This window comes from Canis lupus, chromosome 4 (assembly GCF_011100685.1).
Source record: "Canis lupus familiaris isolate Mischka breed German Shepherd chromosome 4, alternate assembly UU_Cfam_GSD_1.0, whole genome shotgun sequence".
NCBI lineage: Eukaryota > Metazoa > Chordata > Mammalia > Carnivora > Canidae > Canis > Canis lupus.
The window spans coordinates 68427654-68449204 of NC_049225.1; the positions used below are offsets into that span (position 1 = coordinate 68427654).

The following is a 21551-nucleotide window of genomic DNA, read 5'->3' on the forward strand; positions in this document are numbered from 1 at the left end:
ATATGATCATTTCAACAGATGCAAAAGATTATTTGACAAAGTACAACACCCATTCATAATAAAAATTTTTAACAAAGTGGGGTTAGGGGGAACATACCTCAACATAATGAAGGCTATATGTGAAAAACCCACAGTTAACACCATAGTCAATAATGAAAAACTGAGAGCTTTTCCTTTAAGATCGGGAACAAGAAAAGGATTCCGCTATGGACAATTTTATTCGGCATAGTACTGGAAGTTCTAGCTACACCAATCAGACCAGAAAAAAAAGTAAGAAGTATCCATATTGGTAAAGAATAAGTTAAATTGTCACAGACATGATCTGATGCTATATATAGAAAATCCTAATGACTCCATTAAAAAAATAATAGAAGTAATAAATGAATTCAGTAAAGTTGCATGATACAAAGTTAATACCCCCAAATTGGTAGTGTTTCTATATACTAATGATTAAATGGCTGAAAGAGAAATTGAGAAAACAACACCATTTACAATTGCACCAAAATAATAAAATACCTAGGAATAAACTTAATCAAAGATGTGAAAAGACCTGCACTCTGAAAAATATAAAACACTGATGAAAGAAATTGAAGATGACATAAATGGTAAGATATTCCATGCTCATGGATAGGGAGAATATTGTTAAAATGTCCACATTACCCAAGGCAATTTACATATTTGATCCATATCAAAATACCAACAGCATTTTTCAGAAAACCAGAACAAATAATACTAAAATTTGTATGGAATCACAAAAGATCCCAAATAGCCAAAGCAATCCTGAGAAAGAAGAATGAAGCTCAACATATCACAATTCCAGATTTTAAGATGAACTACAAAACTGTAGTAATCAAAAGAGAATGGTACTGGCACAAAATAGACACATAGATCAATAGAACAGAATAGACAGCCTAGAAATAAACTCATGCTTATGTGGTCAATAAATCTATGACAAAGGAGGCTAGAATATACATTAGAGAAAAGGCTTTTCAATAAATGGTGCTGGGAAAACTGGACAGCTACATGGAAAAGACTAAAACCGTACCATTTTTTAAATACCGTACAGAAAAATAAACTCAGAATGGATTAAAGACCTAAATGTGAAACTTGAAACCATAAAAATCCTAGAAGAGAACACAGGTAGTAATGTCTCTGACACTAGCTATAGCAACATTTTTCTAGATATGTCTTCAAGGCAGGGGAATCAAAAGCAAAATATTGGGACTACACCAAAATAAAAAGCTTTTGCACAGCAAAGAAAACCATCAAGAGAACAAAGAGATAATCTACTTATTGGGCAAAGATATTTGCAAATAATATATTTGATAAGGGGTTAGTATCCAAAATCTTAAAAAAGAAAACTCCTATAATTCAACAACAAAAAAATTAAAAATGGGCAGAGGACCTAAATTTACATTTTTCCAAATATATATATACATGGCCAATAGATGTATGAAAAGATGCTCAACATTACTAATTATTAGGGAAATGCAAATCTGAACCATGATGAGATATAACAAACCTGTTAGAATAGCTAAAATCGAAAAGACAAGAAATAACAAGCATTGGTGTGGATGTGGAGCAAAAGGAATCTTCATACACTGTTGGGGGGGGGGGGGAGTGTAGATTGGTACAGCCACTAGGAAAACAGGATCAGGATGGAGGTTCCTCAAAAATTAAAAATTGAAATACCATATGATACAATAATTCCCCTATTGGGCACTTACCAAGGGAAACAAAACAGTAATTCAAAAAGATACACGCACCCCTATATTTATTGCAACATTATTTACAATAGTCAACATATGGAGGCAACCTAAACGTCCATCAATAGATGAATAGATAAAGAAGATGTGGTACACATACACTCCTCTAAACACAATGGAATATTATTCAGACATAAATGGATGCTATTGTGCCTTTTGAGACCTAGAGGATACTACGCTAAGTCAGTAAGTCAGACTGAGGAAGACAAATACCATATAATTCCACTCATAAGTGGAATCTAAAAAAAAAGAAAAAAGAAGAAAAACCGAAAAGCATAATCAAACCTATAAAAACAGGGAACAAACTGATGGTTGCTAGAGGGGAGGTGTGCAGGGGTTGAGCAAAACAAGTAAAGGGGAGTGGGAGATATAAATTTCCAATTATGGAATGAATAAGTCATGGGAAGAAAAGGTACCACATAAGGAATATAGTCAATGATAATAGCAATGTATCAGGACAGATGGGAGCTACAGTTGTGAACATAGCACAATGTATAAATCTGTCAAGTCACTAAGTTGTACACCTGAAACTAATGTAACATTGTGCATCAACTATATTCATATAAAAAAGAACTAAATAATAAAAAAACTCCATTTTTTAAATGGGCCAAATATAGCACATACTCATTGTCAAATATCTGGATATCAAAGATACATGAAGTAAAAAGCAGAATTTACCTATAATCCTATGACTTAGAGATAATTACTGCTACATATCTTAAAATGGCATGTCCTTCCAAGTGTTTTGAATAAATATGTCACGTATATTCTACTTTTATACTATTTTATGATCTGCTTTTTTAAACTCTACATTATATATATAATATTGAGCATGTTTCTGTATCCTCTAATATCTGCAAACATGATTTTCAACAACTACAATGGAGAGGTTATAATTTATTCATCCAATTTTGTATAGCTGGACATGTATATCATGTTCAATATTACAGGATTATTGCACAATTTACACTATTGTGATATACATTGCTGTACAAAAGTCTTTGGCCATATTTGAGTTTAATTTTTTTCTACATTGTTATGATTCCACAAATATGATGTTGGATTCTACCAAAAACTATCTACATTTTGTTCTTATATATAGGAAACATATCTTAAGTCACTAAACTCATTGCTCTCTTTTTTTTTTTTCTCGTTTTGTATTTCTACAACTGAAACCCAACAGATGGAGTTGTTGGTGCAGATTTCCAAGGATGAAGTTGTCTGAGTGCAGCCAAAGCTTTCAGTCAAGAAACAAGGTGGGATGTGAATTTGTAAAAATGACAGCTTTACCAAGATTTAGGTGCTAAGTTTGTGGAAAGAATTCTGGAAAATCAAGAAAAACATTTCTATTCAAATTCCCATGTCTATTGGGGGAATGGAGGCATTGAGCATTGTATTTTCCATCTCTATCAGCACAGCTCAGAACACCTACACTTTACTGTTGTTTTTTTGTTCTCTGAAACATCTTAATGAGAGGCCAGCAGTGAGTTCAAGTATTTCAATGCCAAGTTGAGAGCGCCACACCTTCTCACATACCACTTCCCCTGGAAATTCATAACAATCCAAGTTTTTCAAAACCCTAAACTATCTTTTTTATTCTTTGAAAATCCATGCTTTATCATAGTGCACGTCTCGTTAGGTTTTTAATAAAATATTTGTTTTTTAATCAAGAAGGTCCTATTCTTTTCACATCAAAGAATCACTTAGGAGACAACAACATACAATAATTAGATTGATTGAATATAATTGATTTGAATGTTAAAGAAACAGTGCCTCCAATATGTTTTATTTCACTTAAATTTTGATGACACTTAAGCAGTTGTCTTGCTTTCCCCAACCTGCCACTCCTTTTCTCCCCACCATCACGTTTGACACTATTCCTGTGCTATCAACATTATTTGTCTGAACACCATTTAATCAGCTGTGGGTAAAGTTGGAGAGGAGCTCTCGGCTCTTCCAGCTCTATCACCTCCCATGTTAGTTGCCAAGGGAACCATCTCACTGAGTCAACAATAAAAGACTCATCAAATTTGGATGCTTTTTTCTTTTGCCTTGATGAGAGCCACTGAAATGCTCTCTTGCATCAGACCACATGTGCCAATCTTTTCTTCCATTTCTTCTCATATGATCTGAAAGCAATCTTTATTTGTAGTAAGGGATGAAAGAGGGAAGTTTGACAAGCTAATGTTGTGAAAGTTAGCTGGGGTCAATGCCATGGAAACAATATGCCTTTGTTCTCTGAAAGGAAAATTTTACATTTTACATTTATATATTTGGACAGAATTTTCAGCTGTATGTCCTATTTGATTGAAGTGGGGTGGATAAGTTTATATTTTATTTTGACTAGTGTTTTGAAACATCAGTAAGGCAAATGATGAGCCTACCCTTTAAGGCAGGGTAGGATCTAAACTTCCTTTGTTTGCTTCTATATAGTACTCTTGTCCACTGGCACAAATATAACTCTCAACAGATGTAGAAAATTTCACATCAATGGCTGCTGTCAACCTACAGAAGTTCTTTTGCACTGTTTTAAAATATTGAGTCAAGTTACTGTCTAGAAAAATCTAGAGGCTCGTGAGCAAGTGTCTCTGTAGTCTTTCTACTCAATACACACTGCCCTTACTCCTTTTGTGTTATAAGCAATAAAGCTCCATGAACACCAGAGAAAGAAGTCCCTTTGAAGAGAAAGAATGGTTCCACAGTCCCTTGTAAGAATTTGAGGTGAGAGAAAAATTGCCCTGCCTATCTACCCCCATAATCAATCTTTTACACAGAAAATATGAAGTTAAAATGGGCACCATGGGGAATTTTCCTTAGGGGAAAATGAAAACAATGCCTTAGAATGGCCAAGCTGAACAGAAGAAGAGACAGAGTAGGGTCTAGAATGGGAAGAGCCAGCCCCTCTCTTTTTACCTAGGTTTCTATGTGGTAGAGAGAAGTGATCTGCTTATTTTACTATATTTTTGTACCAGTTTAGCCACCTTTTTCTGAGTCACTGCCCAGCTTCTCAATTGTGACTGTCTCTCAAATTGTGATCATTTAGTACCTGCATCAGCATCACCAGAAGCTCATAAAATAATTGCAGTGTCCTAGGCTGGACCCCAGACCTGCTAAATCTATATCTGAGGATGGAAGCCAGACATCAGTATGCTTAACAATTACCCCCAGTGATTCTTATTTATATAATACATAAAGACTAATGCAAAGGGAAGTCTGTGATAGTGGTAAAGACTCCCCTAAAGGGAGGGAGCACAGGGCAATCTCCTCAAAGAAGCCTAAATATCGACGAGCCCATAACATACCTAAAGTTGTTTGAGGATTTTTGTGTGTAGGCATGCCTACAAACACCTTTCAGGTGAAAGGCTTTAGATCCTTAATCAGATCCCCTAAGGAGTCCATGACTCTCCCCAAAATGTTAAGGGCCACTTGTTTGTGTAATGTTTGAGTTGATGTTAGGAATAGCGGCAAGTATTTCCAAAATAAAATATCTGAATAATCTCATCCACTCTCACTCCTTCCCTTTCCTTCCCTGCAACACTTGGCTCCAGCTTGGATATTGAAATTGTCCAGAATCTCAATTACCAAGTCTATTGGTTGGTGAGCAAAGAAAATGATACAGTGAATATTTTAATGGATTTCATTTTTAGATTAAATGATAGCCTCAAACCAGAAAACAAAAGGTTAACTTTGTCCTCTGCCCGCATTACAAAAACAAAATCAGTGTTGATGCAGTCACTCCACTTCTCCAAAAACCAAAGTGGTTTCTGAGAAATCCCTCACCACTTTGAAGAGTGAACGATTAGAACACTCATGATTAGAGAAATCAGATTAATTGGACCAGAGTGTAATGTGAGAGTGTGTTCTTTAATGACAATGGCTGTGCAAAGTGGATGCACACAGCGCTCATCCAGAATGGTTCAGAGAACTAAGGCCACGTTTCTCAAAGTGTGTTTAGAAAATTGCATGACCACAGTTATCTTGGGAAGCTTGTTAAAGATGTCAATCCCCTGTACCCATCTAGACCTTAAGAATCAGAATCATTTGTGATGGGTCCAGAAAATTGTCAGTTAGAATAAGTATTGAGGAGATTGGTAACTATGAAATACTCAAAAATTTGAGAGTTTGCTGGGTAACATCTCTCCTGAGTCATCTTTATATAAGGATAAAAGTTATGGAACAGAGAAGCCAGTGCTGTTGAGCCCAGAACCTGAAGCACATCATCAATAAATAACAAAATGGCACTCAGTCACTCCCCACAGGGAATTATAATCCTTTCCAGATGTTTATTTTGGAAAGCTGAGAATTGGAAAATGATTGCATAATCATAAAAGTTCTGCCCTGAACACAATTAAGAAGTTTATTACACCATTGTGTTTAGTAGATATCTTTAAACCTTATTATTGTACTTTTGAAAAATCCCAATGAGTATCTCCTCCACTCAACCAAAAGTGCTCACTCTATGTATGAAATGATAAATTTCAAAATTATGGGACAATTCATATCCCATCTCTAAAACTCTCTGACTGCTAAAGGATGTTCAGAACTGAGCCTGTCCATCCTATGGTTTAGTCAGGCTTGGGGAAGGATGAGGACTTCACATATTGTGGTTTACTGTTTTCAGAAAGGTGTGTCTGTGAGACCAAGGAATCCATTCCCAATTTTGTCAGTCCCAAGAGAAACAAACATTTTTGTTTATTCTTTTCCTTTTATTAGTCTCTGAAATTGTCACTGCTTTAGAGCTCAGGCTGACATGATTCTTCGATGTTCGTTGTTTCTACACCATAGCATTTCTAAGAAGCTGGGAATAGATCTATAGACATAAATAACAACTCATTTGTCATCAGATAATTAGTAACAATGTTTGCTAGGTTTTCTTGTCTACTTTCGCTCTCTGCCTCCTGGAAATAAAGTTAGTTGTATTTTAATATTTCCTTCTTTTTTAAAAAAGAAGGACAAAGCTAAAGCGAGGCCCTAAATTTACTAGGAGGAATAAGGGGATCAGTAGATACAAAGTGATCTCAGAGAGCTATGTCTACCCCTGCTGGCTCCCATAAACTTCTGTGGAAAGAATTTCACAGTAGGGTTTGCTGAAAGACCTTTTCACTAGTCTTTCCAACTAAGTTAATGAGGTCATTTAAACAGCTCCCATGAAATTCTGAGCTATTAGAGCTGATATGGGGAGCAACTCCTGGCTTGTTATTTATTGTGGACAGAATAGTGCCCATCCCCCCAGATGCCCACATCCTAATCCACAGAGTCTATGAATATGTTACTTTATATAGCAGGGAAATTAATGTTGCAGGCAGAATTAAGGTTGCTAATCAGCTGATGTTAAAAAGGGAGATAATCCTAGATTGTTCAGATGAGCCCAGTGGAATCAGAAGGGTCCTTAAGAGTGGAAGAGGGAGGTAGAAGAGTGTGAGAACACTCAGTGTGAGGACTTGCACGCTATTCATTGCTGGTTTTGGAGATGGAGAGGGGCTATAAGCCAAAGGATGTGGGCAGTCCCTAGAAGATAGAAAAGATAAGGAAACTAATTCTTTCCTAGAGGTTCCACAATGTCACACAGCCCTCCCTGCACCTTGACTTTAGTTAGTGAGACCCACTTCAGACTTCTGACCCTTATAACTATGAGACAGGAAATTTGTGTTGTGGTAAGCCACCAAGATTGTGGGAATGTGTTACAGCAGCATCAATAAAACTAATAATTCATCTAAATATTTATGTCTTTTAACTTTTCCCTTTCAGAACAAAGTGGATTTTGACAAATGCAAAACATGTCATGTACCCACTATCTATATTACAGTATCATACAGAAGAGTTTCACTGCCCTAAAAATGCCACCTATTCATCCCTCTCTCCCTCCCCCTGAACCTCCGGCAACCGCTGATCTTCTCTCTTTTTCTATTGTTCTGCCTGTTGCATCATGTCCTATAGTTGGAAACATACAGTTTGTATCTTTTTCAGACTGACTTCTTTCACTTAGCAATATGCACCTAAGGTTCCTGCACGTCTTTTCATAGCTTAAGAGCTCATTTCTTTTTATCACTTAATAATTCTCCATTGTTTGGGTATCCTAGTTTGTTTATTCATTCATTTATTGAAGAATTTCTTGGTTGCTTCCAATTATTGGCAATTATAAATGAGGCTACTATAAACATTCATGTGCAGGTTTTTGTGTCAGTATAAATTTTTAATTCATTTGGGTAAATGCCAAGAATCATGACTGATGGATCATGTGATAAGCTTATGTTCAACTTTGGAAGAAACTGACACACCACTGTTTACCAAAGTAACTGTACCATTTCTGCATTCCCACCAAAAATGAATGTTACTGTTGCTCCACATCCTTACCAGCATTTGGTGTTGTGAGTGGTTGAGTTTTTTGCCATTCTTTTTTTTTTTTTTTAAGATTTTATTTATTTATTCATGAGGGACACAGAGAGAGAGAGAGAGAGAGAGAGAGAGAGGCAGAGACACAGGCAGAGGGAGAAGCAGGCTCCATGCAGGGAGCCTGATGTGGGACTCAATCCTGGGTCTCCAGGATCATGCCCTGGGCTGAAGGCAGGCACCAAACTACTGAGCCACCCAGGCGTCCCAGCCATTCTAATAGGTGTGTAGTTGTATCTCATTGTTGTTTTCATTTGCAATTCCCTACTGACATATGATTTTGAGCACTTTCAAATTCCTGTTTGCCATCTGTATATCTTCTTTGATTAGGGATCTGTTCAGATTTCTTCCCTATTTTATAATTGGATTGTTTTCTTATTGTTGAGTTTAAGAGTTCTTTGTATATTCTGGTTGCCAGTCCTTTAACAAATACGTAGTTTGCAAATATTATCTCCCGGTCTGTGGCTTATCTTTACCTTATCTTCACAGTGTCTTTCACAGAGCACAAGTTTTTATTTTAGTGAAGTCCAACTTGTCAGTCTTTTTTCTCATGGGTCAAGCTCTTAGTGTTATATCTAAAAAGCCATTACCAAAACCAAGATCACCTAGATTTCCCCCCTATTTTTCTTCTAAGACTTTTATTGTTTTGTATTTTAAATTTAGGACTATGATACATTCTGAGTTAACTTTGTGAGAGGTGTAAAGCCTATGTCTAGATTCATTTTTCACACATGGGTGACCATTTGTTGAAAAGACTATCTTTGCTACATTGTATTGCCTTTGCTCCTTTAGTCAAAGAACAGTTAACTATATTTGTGTGGGTTTTTTTCTGGGTTCTCTATTCAACTCCTTTAACCTATTTTTCTATTCTTTCAGCAATAATACATTGCCTTAACTAGAATCTTAGAATAATATGAAAGAATGCCATAATAATGTCCTTTGTAGCTGATATTTTATTTCTTTGCAAATTTATTATTCTTCCCCTATGACATTTGAAGTATGGCAGAAGGCAACTGGTTCTGCTTAGTGTTGGTCCCTAGTAGGACTTCTGGGTATTTCTTCCATCTTTTTCCTTCTATATCCAGATGAAATCCACGGCAATTAGTTTGGATTAAAGACAAGTAGCCACAGATGAAGAGAGTTACAGATGAAGTTAAAAATAGAGAATTAAAAAGCGTGAGGTCTCATTTGAACTCCCTTTTCCACTAATCCTGAGATACTTTCTTATCTCACACTCCTCTGAGACAGTCAAGGTCATTCTCATTTTGGATGCATATCTCCATACCACCCATACATTCAGATAAATTCTCTTAATCTTTTGGACTCATCGTAGTTCTTTAAGACCTCCCAAGAGTGGTAACATCAGTGACTTTGTTTAGAGGTTAAATAGGTTAAGCAGGATTCTTTGTCACTTCATTTAAATAAATTGAGGCCAGCCAACATTAGATAAAACATTTCTCCACAAAAAATAGGAGAGTTCTCCAGAGCTCTCTGTTGGCATTTGGAACCAAGGTCTCTGCTAGCAACAAAGTGTAACATTTTTCTTGCTTTGTTTTCTGGGTGATGACCTTGACATAAGGTTGAAAGCATAATTCAGCAATTTCTGGGATTCCTGGGCCAATTTCATAATATCTTCAAAATTGCATACCAAGTCTAATTGCTAATGTGATCATAGCTTTGTACTTTGATGCAATTTAAGCATAAAATGTAAACTCTGTCAGTTTGGTCCATATTAGATTCTCCATAAACTAAAATGAAGTTCAGATTAGTTTTGCTAGTTTGGATAAATAGCCAAATTGATAAATTATATTTACAGTGGCTTTTCACCATTTAAAAGGATAAGGTGTAATTTTGGCTTTAAAACACATAGTAATCAAGGTTCTTCATGTGGGCCTGCTGATTTTAGTATACCCCTACTACATCAGCTGCTATGTGAACAATTTCTCTGACCTTACAGGGCCATCTAATAAGTGTTTGGCTCCCTTTTCTTGTGAAAAAAGAAAAAAGGAAATATTTCAGGTTATATATTGATTCTCTTTTGCTTCATTCATTCATCAAACATTTCCTGAATATTTATTTTACATCAAGAAATTTACTAAATGATGAGAGAACACAAATACGTGAGAGGCAGTCCCTTTCCCAAAATAATTTATAGCCTATAGAAAAGATTACCTTCTAGTATGATGTCAAGGAAGGTCACTTTCTGTGTCTTCAATACATTAAACATGTGGATCTTAATCATCAAACATAATCCATTTTATTTTCAACTGAGAAGTTTAATCAAACATACCTAACATGGTTTGTAGTCTCCTCTTGTTTTAAAAAATAAACCTTCAAAATGAATCTTTCAAAAACAGAAACTAGTTCTCTATTCATATATCTATTTACATGGCCAAGTATGAAGTCTCAGGGTTTTTCTGAGGTTGGTGGTTGGTTATTGAAGGGCCATGGCTCCTAAGTCAAATGGATTTGGGGTTTGGTAGAAGAGTTTGGGGAAAGTTGTAACTTCCCTGGGTATAGAAAGAGTCATAAGTTCTGAAGAAAGAAGGAAGAAATCATGAATATGATGGGATTAACAAGGTCAGTAAGTGTATGCCTCACTTGATTACCTTCTAAACTCTTGCAAACTTAGTGATGGCTTTTCTCCAATTAACACCAGCTGAGAGGACTATCCTTTAATCTACAATTTAAATAGCTAAAAATAAAAAAGGTCTCTATATCTTCAATGCATTGATAATTCACAAAATGCAAGACCATACTGAAACCAAAGCAAAGGAAGTATTCCCTGCAGACATGTATTATCTAATGAAAAAAGTTGGAGGGAAAAAATTAAAACAAATCCCTTCAAGAGTACTGTGTTGTTGCTAAGAAGAAGACAAATTAAAAAGAATACTCAGAGTATAATATCCAAGAGCTTCATATTATACATTGAAACCAAAAAGTAAAATTAGGATCTACATCTGCTGCATGCTTTAAAGAACTCTTTATTCACCTTTGTCCAAAAATGTGCGAATGAGTTCAACTAAACCTAAATCCAAGAGAAAGAGGACATAAAATCATTTGTGTAGAAGAGCCAAAAAACAAGTGTAGACAGTGAGAAGAGCCAAGGAAAAAGTACTGACAATGATTTAAAAATAGGAACAAACAGCAATAAGTGGAAGAAACATCCCTCAAGGGATGAACTATGAGGACACCCAACACTCCTGTGCAGCTGCTCTGGTCTCTTTTCAAAACGTGAGCCAAAATAACTCAGGGAGCTATTCTTGACTTTAAATGAGGGAATACAACCCTGGCAAATTATGAGGATGCTCAGTGCTAATACTGCTGGGGAATTTCAAATAGGCTAGAGCCTGCCTGAAAATTCCAGATGGTAAAATTTGCAAACATGTTTTCATACCAGAAGTACGCTCTACATAAAATACAAACATTATGATTTGTTTTTATGTTCATCTTTAAAATTCATAATTTTACATTTTAAGACCCTTGCACAACTACTGAATTATTTTGTCTTGAGAGGTATATGGGCAATTTATCATTCTCCATTTTTTATTTTCATTTTTTGTGTAAAATATGAGTCTAGTTTATAAGAGATTGCATTTATTGAACACTTAGTATTGGCAGACCCTGTAATACAGAGAAGCCAAAGAGGAATATAGGCTTTCTGGGCCCTTAACGGGTTTTAGAAAGTGATAATATTGTAATATAATGGGCTCAGAGCTGATGCTTTAGTCTTGTTTGCTCCTTTTTCTCATTAAGAATAATCTCCCTTCTCCCTAAGGTATAAAAATAACAAGAAAAAGAGCTCCATGAGTGAAATGAATAAAACAGGGAGTATATGTTTGCTTTGTGAAGGTTACCAAGTTGAAATAAACATCATAAATATCACATAGGTTCTATTGCCCCAAATGTGGATATTGCAAAAAGTATCAAAAGTCAGCAGGACAACACTAAAGTTATAACTTCATTCAGAAAACCTTCCTTCAAAATAGCAGTTTTTCTCTAACAGATAAGTATTCTTAATTTCCTTTTTTGCTTACTAAAAAGAACAAGGGCTTTGGTGAAGTTTTCTTGGGTTCAAATTCTGGTTTCACTATTTACTAGCTATTTAAATTGCTTAATGTTGACTTATTTTCATCTGTCAAATAAGGATAATAATACTGCCTGGCTGTGCTGTTGTAAACACACACACGATATATGCATTTAGCACAATGTTTAGCACATAGCTGGCACTCAATAAATCTGGTTTTCCTTCCTACTGTTACAACTATTGGTCTCATCAACAGTTTATCATTTCCCCAAATCTTTCAAATAATTTTTAAAATTTCAACCATCATCCTTTTTATAAAACCAAAGAATTTTTGAACTAAAAATAATCTTAGAGATCTACTCTAACCTTCAATGGTTTCATAATCCTCAATGGGGTCTAAGTAGAGGTAAGGAAACAGACCCAGAGGGGTGAAGTAACCTGTTCAAGGTCACAGAGGTGGTAAGAGGTAGAATTTCAGGGCCAGATCATAAATCTCAAGATGATGTTTATTCCTATATTCCCCAGGGCTTCCCTACAGATGGTTTTCTAATTCAGAAAAGCTCAAAAACAATTGAGTCTTATAATGCTCTTATTGAAATCTTCCTCTTTGCCTTAAAGAAATGGAAAATTGGACCTTGAGAACTTGGGTTTGAGATGTTTGCAATATATTTTTGTTCGTTTATTTGTATTGGAGATTATGTGACGCTGGTTCAGGAACCATTTTCAGACTCCCAAGGTAGCACTGCTGACTCAGAATAAAAATGTTTGTTTCTCGCAGCAGTAGAATTCTGGTATGCCAAATATTCCCTCTTCCCTTTGATACCTGCTTGTTTGGTTTGGTTTTGATCTCAAAGAAGTCATTTCATGAGGAGAATTCTGACTCAAAAGCTAACAACGACGTCAAACTTCTTAAACTGTGACAGAGTAGAAGACACCCTAGAATCAACTGGTTATTTGAATCCTTTAAACAGGCAATTCTTTAAACAAATATGGGTGGATAAGACAACTCCTTAGTAACCAGAAATTGTGTATTCAGACAGCCACTGCATTCACATAACAGGAATAAAGGAACATATTCTCAAACAATGTTCTTTTTTTTTAAATTTATTTTTTATTGGTGTTCAATTTACTAACATACAGAATAACCCCCAGTGCCCGTCACCCATTCACTCCCACCCCCAGCCCTTCTCCCCTTCCACCACCCCTAGTTCGTTTCCCAGAGTTAGCAGTCTTTACGTTCTGTCTCCCTTTCTGATATTTCCCACACATTTCTTCTCCCTTCCCTTATTTTCCCTTTCACTATTATTTATATTCCCCAAATGAATGAGAACATATAATGTTTGTCCTTCTCCGACTGACTTACTTCACTCAGCATAATACCCTCCAGTTCCATCCACGTTGAAGCAAATGGTGGGTATTTGTCATTTCTAATAGCTGAGTAATATTCCATTGTATACATAAACCACATCTTCTTTATCCATTCATCTTTCGTTGGACACCGAGGCTCCTTCCACAGTTTGGCTATCGTGGCCATTGCAGCTATAAACATCGGGGTGCAGGTGTCCCGGCGTTTCATTGCATTTGTATCTTTGGGGTAAATCCCCAACAGTGCAATTGCTGGGTCGTAGGGCAGGTCTATTTTTAACTCTTTGAGGAACCTCCACACAGTTTTCCAGAGTGGCTGCACCAGTTCACATTCCCACCAACAGTGCAAGAGGGTTCCCTTTTCTCCGCATCCTCTCCAACATTTGTTGTTTCCTGCCTTGTTAATTTGCCCCATTCTCACTGGTGTGAGGTGGTATCTCATTGTGGTTTTGATTTGTATTTCCCTGATGGCAAGTGATGCAGAGCATTTTCTCATATGCATGTTGGCCATGTCTATGTCTTCCTCTGTGAGATTTCTGTTCATGTCTTTTGCCCATTTCATGATTGGATTGTTTGTTTCTTTGGTGTTGAGTTTAATAAGTTCTTTATAGGTCTTGGAAACTAGCCCTTTATCTGATATGTCATTTGCAAATATCTTCTCCCATTCTGTAGGTTGTCTTTGAGTTTTGTTGACTGTATCCTTTGCTGTGCAAAAGCTTCTTATCTTGATGAAGTCCCAATAGTTCATTTTTGCTTTTGTTTCTTTTGCCTTCGTGGATGTATCTTGCAAGAAGTTACTATGGCCGAGTTCAAAAAGGGTGTTGCCTGTGTTCTTCTCTAGGATTTTGATGGAATCTTGTCTCACATTTAGATCTTTCATCCATTTTGAGTTTATCTTTGTGTATGGTGAAAGAGAGTGGTCTAGTTTCGTTCTTCTGCATGTGGATGTCCAATTTTCCCAGCACCATTTATTGAAGAGACTGTCTTTCTTCCAATGGATAGTCTTTCCTCCTTTATCGAATATTAGTTGACCATAAAGTTCAGGGTCCACTTCTGGATTCTCTATTCTGTTCCACTGATCTATGCGTCTGTTTTTGTGCCAGGACCACACTGTCTTGATGACCACAGCTTTGTAGTACAACCTGAAATCTGGCATTGTGATGCCCCCAGTATGGTTTTCTTTTTTAAAATTCCCCTGGCTATTCGGGGTCTTTTCTGATTCCACACAAATCTTAAAATAATTTGTTCTAACTCTCTGAAGAAAGTCCATGGTATTTTGATAGGGATTGCATTAAACGTGTATATTGCCCTGGGTAACATTGACATTTTCACAATATTAATTCTGCCAATCCATGAGCATGGAATATTTTTCCATCTCTTTGTGTCTTCCTCAATTTCTTTCAGAAGTGTTCTATAGTTTTGAGGGTATAGATCCTTTACATCTTTGGTTAGGTTTATTCCTAGGTATCTTATGCTTTTGGGTGCAATTGTAAATGGGATTGACTCCTTAATTTCTCTTTCTTCAGTCTCATTGTTAGTGAATAGAAATGCCATTGATTTCTGGGCATTGATTTTGTATCCTGCCATGCTACCGAATTGCTGTATGAGTTCTAGCAATCTTGGGGTGGAGACTTTTGGGTTTTCTATGTAGAGTATCATGTCATCGGCGAAGAGGGAGAGTTTGACTTCTTCTTTGCCAATTTGAATGCCTTTAATGTCTTTTTGTTGTCTGATCAAACAATGTTCTAATGTTGTGGACAACAGAAGATTCCAGTTTGGCTTGGATTCAAGAGAGTTTATTTGTTGACATGCCAGAAGTATCTTATCAGTAGCTAGATTGAGCTAGTAAGCTTTTTCATAGTGTGAATCCCCTAAGGAGAAAAAAAGCAAGAACAACAACAACAACAAAAAAGTATGATGAAGTTCTACAGTAAAACTTTGAGTGAAAGTAAGACAATGAAATCCTTTAGGATTTCTCTGCCCCTAAAACTTAGCTGTGCTTGTTACCATTACCAGACATTCTATCTAGATGGGTGAACACTAAAGGATAACCTGGGTTTTAGGACATCCCAGACTTCCTTATCAGTCATACATTAAATAAAACTTTATTGAGGATCTACTATATTCCAAAAGCAGCCTGGGTGGCTCAATGGTTTAGCGCCTACCTTCGGCCCAGGGTGTGATCCTGGAGACCCAGGATGGAGTCCCACGTCAGGCTCCCTGCATGGAGCCCGCTTCTCCCTCTGCCTGTGTCTCTGCCTCTCTCTCTCTCTCTGTGTCTCTCATGAACAAATAAATAAAATCTTTAAAAAAAAATCTGGGTATGAAGCATCCGGGTGGCTCAGTTGAGCATTTAACTCTTGATTTAGGCTCCAGTCATGATCTGGGGCATCGAGCCCCATGCTGTGCTCTGTGCTCAGTAGGGAGTCTTCTTGAGATTCTATCTCCCTTACCCTCCATCCCTCTCTGCTGCTTACACTCTCTCTAAACTTTAATTAATTAATTAATTAATTAAGATCTTTTTAGAAAAAGTCTGAGTAGGACATAGTCTTACACATGCCCCTCTCTTCCCAATGCACATGTGCACCCACATACTCCAGGGGTCTCTGCTCATTTAGTCACTTAAAGACTTAGGATTATAAAGGTTCCATCATCTCATAGACTCACCAACTGGAACATGTAGTGTTCCAAATTACTGTAGCAGGAAAAGATGGATTAGAAATTGTGCTTCTCATTTGGCTAGAAATAGTCATATAGCCCAGCTTAACTGAAAGGAGAAAAAAATGTGAAAGCTGTGATTGGTGTCTCAGGCCCATTACTGGGTTGGTGAACTCATCTCCCAGCTACTGTGTTTGTTGCTAAGACCTTAGAGTTGCACCTTTTCTCCTTAGAATTATCCCCAGCTAAGCGGGAGCCATCTTGCCTGGGAAGTTTTCCCATTTCCCAAGGGATAGCACACAAAGACTGGTACATTGATATACAAAGTCAGGCCCTGTGCCTCAAAGTGACCACCTCTATGATAGAGGAAAATCAGGCTCCAGAGCTTCCTCAGATCAGGCTGAAGACAGATTCCTATTGAGACCTATACCTTGATTAGCCTTTTTCCCCTAACTCTTTCTAATTTCCCTCATTCCAACTTCTCAGAGTACTACCCCAATAATTCACTTGCAGACAACTCTTCACCTCAGACTGCTTCTAAAGAATGCAACCTAGCAGACTTTGTACTGATAGATCCTAGGAAGCTTGCTTGAACGATAGGATTCTGAGGTAAGACCATTCAAAGCTGTATAGCAATTAACAGACAGCATTAGTGGCAAGTGGAGTATTACTAGGTCCTGGCATGTTGTAGCTGTCCAATCACTAAGAGTTTCATCTGTAGTGATCTAGAGTGGAACAGAGGTGGAGTGGGATACACGGACAGATTTGTGCCTTTGGTTTTGAGAGGTACAAAGGAAATAGTAGCTATAAGGACTTCGGAATTGCTTGAATTATGCTAAGTGCCACTAATGCATTGAAGAGAGAAAATGGAAGGCTCAGATCTATTAGTTATCAATATAAAGCAAAATGTGAGAATTAGAGGCCTCTTTGGCAGTATTTAAAGGTACTTTCATCTTTTTTGACTGAGAGTAGACGGAGCTAAATAGTAAAACACAATACTTATTGTAAGAGAGGCAGAACATAAAAAAAAAAAAAAAAAAAAAAGAATTCTCTGCCTGGCAGGCCTATTTATTTGCAAAAGCATTATTTTCCATATCCACCAGAATGGGGGATCCAAAGCAGATTCTATTTATAGCTAGTGGTGGAGAGAAAAACCTGAGCTTGGTTCACAGGTGGATTGGCTTGGTATATAGATTCAAGCTGAAAATGTGCTTCTACTGAACCATACTCCACTCAAGGATGGCCCTGAAAGACAATGATGAGTGTCCTACTTCAAGCAGTGCATCTGTTCATCCACTTTGAGAATCACAAAGAAGTGGTCTATGATAAGGACAAAAATTGACTGCATGATAAATGGCTTATCTGGTGAATTAGAAGCCTGGAAGTAAGATTAGATTAGAGGCATGGAAGAAGCATTTGGATGGAGCTGGGGAATGAGTACAACATATAACAATATTTGCATCATAAATCAAGGCTCACAAGACAGTGTCCATCATGGAAGGAGAACTAGATAACAAAGTTGACAGGGTGAATTCACCAATAGATGGCAACTAGCATCTGTTGTTGGTTGACTCAGTGCTCATGCAATGAGCTCTAGAACAGAGAAGAAATGATGACAGAGATGAAGCCATGTGAGGGCCCGAACAGCATGGGTTCCCTCTCACAAAGGATGATCAGTTGCTACCATGAATGAGTGTACAATATGCCAGCAACACAAAACACTGACAATACAGTATCATCCTTTAAAGAGACAAATCAGCTATTTGGCGGCAAGTTGATTATATCAAACCTCTTGTGCATTACAGAGGCAATATTTCATCTGGATAGTCAAACAACTTTCAGTCTCTGCCCATAGCACTCAGCTGGCAGCACTCCAAAGTGTCTGATCTAAGCCTCCAAATCCCACTTAGCATTTCCAGGGACCAAGAGACAAGCTTTATGGCAAAAGATGTGCAGTGGTGGAACATAGCCATGGTATCTATTTATTGATCCCACCATATTCTGGATCATTCAGAAGCTGCTGACTTAATAGTGGTGGAAAGTCCTCCTAAGGGCTGTTGAAGTTCCCTCTTGTCGAAGACATTTTATAAGGATGGAGAGTTCTTCAGGATGCAGTATATACCTTAAAACAATGGACATTAATAGTGCTGTGTCACCAGTAATTAGAATGCAAGGTCTGGAGGCAGCCTGGGTGGCTCAGCGGTTTAGCACCATCTTTGGCCCAGGGCGTGAGCCTGGAGACCCGGGATCGAGTCCCATGTCGGGCTTCCTGCATGGGGCCTGCTTCTTCCTCTGCCTGTGTCTCTGCCTCTCTCTCTCTCTCTCTCTGTGTCTCTCATTAATAAATACATAAAAATCTTAAAAAAAAAAAAAAAAGAATGCAACGTCTGGGAATGAAGGAATAAAAGCAAGAATGGGCCCATTCATCATCACTCCCGGTCACCACTCCCAGTCACCCACTCAGGGAATTTGTGTTTCCCCACTTCTGTTATTTTAGGCTCTGTGGTTCTGGTTCCTGGAGGGGGGATGCTTCCACCAGCAGACACAGGGAGAATCCCAATAAACTTAAAGCTATAACTAATTCCTGGCTACTTTCAGCTCCTCAAGCCAGTAGACCATCAAACAAACAAACAAAACAAACAAACAAACAAACAAAACAAAAAACAAACAAACAAAACCCAAAAAACAAAACAAAACAAAAAACCAGTTACCATATCAGCAGGGGTAACTGATCCTATTCATCATGAGGATGAGAGCCTCATGCTAGCCAATGCAAGAGGGGTGATTTGTTGGGTTATCTCTTTGTATTTCCATGATCACTTTTACTATAACAAACAATTCTAATAACCACAGGCTGATAAAAGTATGGTAACTGCATCAGATGCCATAAGGCAAGCCAACTAGTTCAGCAGAGTTATTAGCCAAGGAAGAGGCATTACTGAATAGCTGGTAGTGGAGAAAAGATAAAAAGTATCTCCCAGTCAATTGCACCATAAGAGCTATAGTTTATCTAAACAAACTTCTTGTCAGTCTTCCCAGAACACTGACCATTCAGGACCCTGGAAGAGCTGTGACTAGATGGAGTCAACTTAATTCGAGAAGCAAGTATCTGAGCACTGCTAGGTAGGCACTATAGCAGGCTTCATGGTTGCTTTGTCCAGATCCACTTTACTGGGCTGGAATGCCCATCCCCCAGTTCTCATGCCTCAGCAATCTTTAGTGGCTCACAGCTATTTCCCTCTTCCTAATGGAAGCCATTATAATAACTGCAGGGGGCAGCAACCCCTGGTGACACTGGATACGCTGGTGAAATTTATGCTCCATAGCTTTCAGTGGAACCAACCTGGTTCCAGCTGGTCTCCAGCTGAGACCACATCCTTGCTTAGCTCCTTCCTCAGTTCTATCTTGCTTTCACTATCCCCCCAGCCCCCATCCTCTTCTGAAATCACTTCCTCAATAAATCATTATAGAAGAATCCCAGTCCCTGGCTCTGCTTCTAGGAAACCCCATCTAAAACAGGGAACAAATGGATCATTTGGCAGACAGTCATTTCTCAGCCACAGATGCCTTTAAAAGGAAAATATTCTTCCAGATTCTTATTGTTGACCAAAATCACTTTTGTTTTAATATTAATACGATCAGAGGTAAAGGTACTGTGGTTAGCTCTAACAAAACTATAAAAGCAGAGTAAACTTGCCAATTAGATTAACCAAAGCAAAAATAAAATGTAAATTTACAACATTAATGTAATGTGACAATGTTTTTTCTGAGGCTAAATTGTCAAAGTTTTTAAAAGCAGATAGATGTAACTCCAGACTTGGTTCTGCATTTAGTCTGTTCCTGTATTTTAACTTCAACAATACAAATTCAGAGCATGGCATTGTTTTATTGTGTATGTTCTACAAAATATCATTAATAACTTCCAGGGTTCTTTGCTAATTCAGATCAGCTCTCATTCTAAACTAAATGCCAGCCAGCAACAATCCTTTAGCGGCAATTGTAATGAATTCTCACTTAATAACTTGTTAAAGTGTTCATTCTTCCTCTAGGTAATAGTTTATAATAAAATGGTTCAGGCTCTTTTCTGTGTGCCTCATGAAGATTCAATGCATCTACTACTTTTATCAGTTTGATCTACTATGCTACATTCATTCATGGGGTGTTCCCTAACACTGATTGAGATTTCTTTGATGGGAGTAACACCAGAAAATAAAGGCAAAAATGATCACTGAACTTAGGAAGCTATATAGAAGGCCCTCTCTTAATTCCTAATGTGCATATGTTACATTAGAAATCATCAACAAATTGAAAATAAAGAGTTGAAAATTTCTTTTAAAGAATTCATGTCCCCCTGCTAATACACTACACACACCACTCCCTCTGCTTGTATGCTTTATTTTGGGAAGCAGTGCTCTCAAAGAACTGTGAAATCCTTTCTATACTAAAATTATATATAATTGGCAATCACAAAGGCTGCCATAACCTGTAATGGTTCATCTCAAAATAAAAACAAAAACAAAACAAAACAAAAAATGGTAGCCATGAGAATATGCTGCCTTTGCATTCCCACTGATTAAATGAAAGACTTAGTTTAGGCTCAGGTCATGATCTCAGGGTCCTGGGATGGCTCAGCAAAGAGTCTGCTTGGGATTCTCTCTCCCTCTCCATCTGTCCCTGCTCCACTCATGCACACGCACACTCTCTTTCTCTAACACATAAGTAAATAAATCTTTTAAACAAATAAATAAAATGGTAAAACAACATTTCTTTGTTTAAGGGGAAAATGCCAACTCTGAACTAATTAAATTTCAGTCGCACTAATTAATATTAATTAGCAAGAAAATAAAAGAATAAAAATATCCTCTCCATCTCAAGTGGCTCTGGGAATGGTTGACTCAGATATAAGTGCATTAACTATATCTAACCTCTCATTTTTCATCTCAGAGACAGAACATTTATTTTTTTAAAAAAAAGCAAAACTGTTTTTAGCTGTCTATTAAAAGTTTGTGACATTTTGAAATTACATTAGGCATTTAAAGTCAATTTTCTTCTCAGAGCTGATTTAAAATTAGCATTACAAGAAGTGATTTAAAGAAAAGAAAAAGATCAGTCACTAGTATATTAGGTGCCACCCTTTAGGTCTGGCTAAATTGGATTATTGTGATGTGACCCAAGAGATCCTTACAAAATTATTTCAGTTATCTGGTATCTTAGAAAAATAGAGGTTCTGAATTAGAGAATTTTTAGGACAGAGAAACTCAACTTATCTGTTGTGGAGAAAAACATAGAAAATGTGCAGTCCTGCAGATCTAGGTTTATATGTTATCTTCTTTGCCTTGGGATAT

The 21551-nt window shown here is 37.2% G+C and overlaps 2 long non-coding RNA genes across 2 annotated transcripts in view; one reads left to right on the top strand and one right to left on the bottom strand.

The window, feature by feature from the left end:
• Positions 1 to 21551, top strand: part of LOC106558691 — a 103945-nt gene that overhangs the window by 9208 nt on the left and 73186 nt on the right. Inside the window, exon 2 of the long non-coding RNA XR_005358528.1 lies at positions 2950 to 3022. This is a non-coding gene — a long non-coding RNA (uncharacterized LOC106558691). The remainder of the gene's footprint in view (positions 1 to 2949; positions 3023 to 21551) is intronic.
• The window catches only part of LOC119871554, a 98339-nt gene continuing 91954 nt past the window's right edge, over positions 15167 to 21551 (bottom strand). The window contains exon 3 of the long non-coding RNA XR_005358527.1: positions 15167 to 15419. This is a non-coding gene — a long non-coding RNA (uncharacterized LOC119871554). The remainder of the gene's footprint in view (positions 15420 to 21551) is intronic.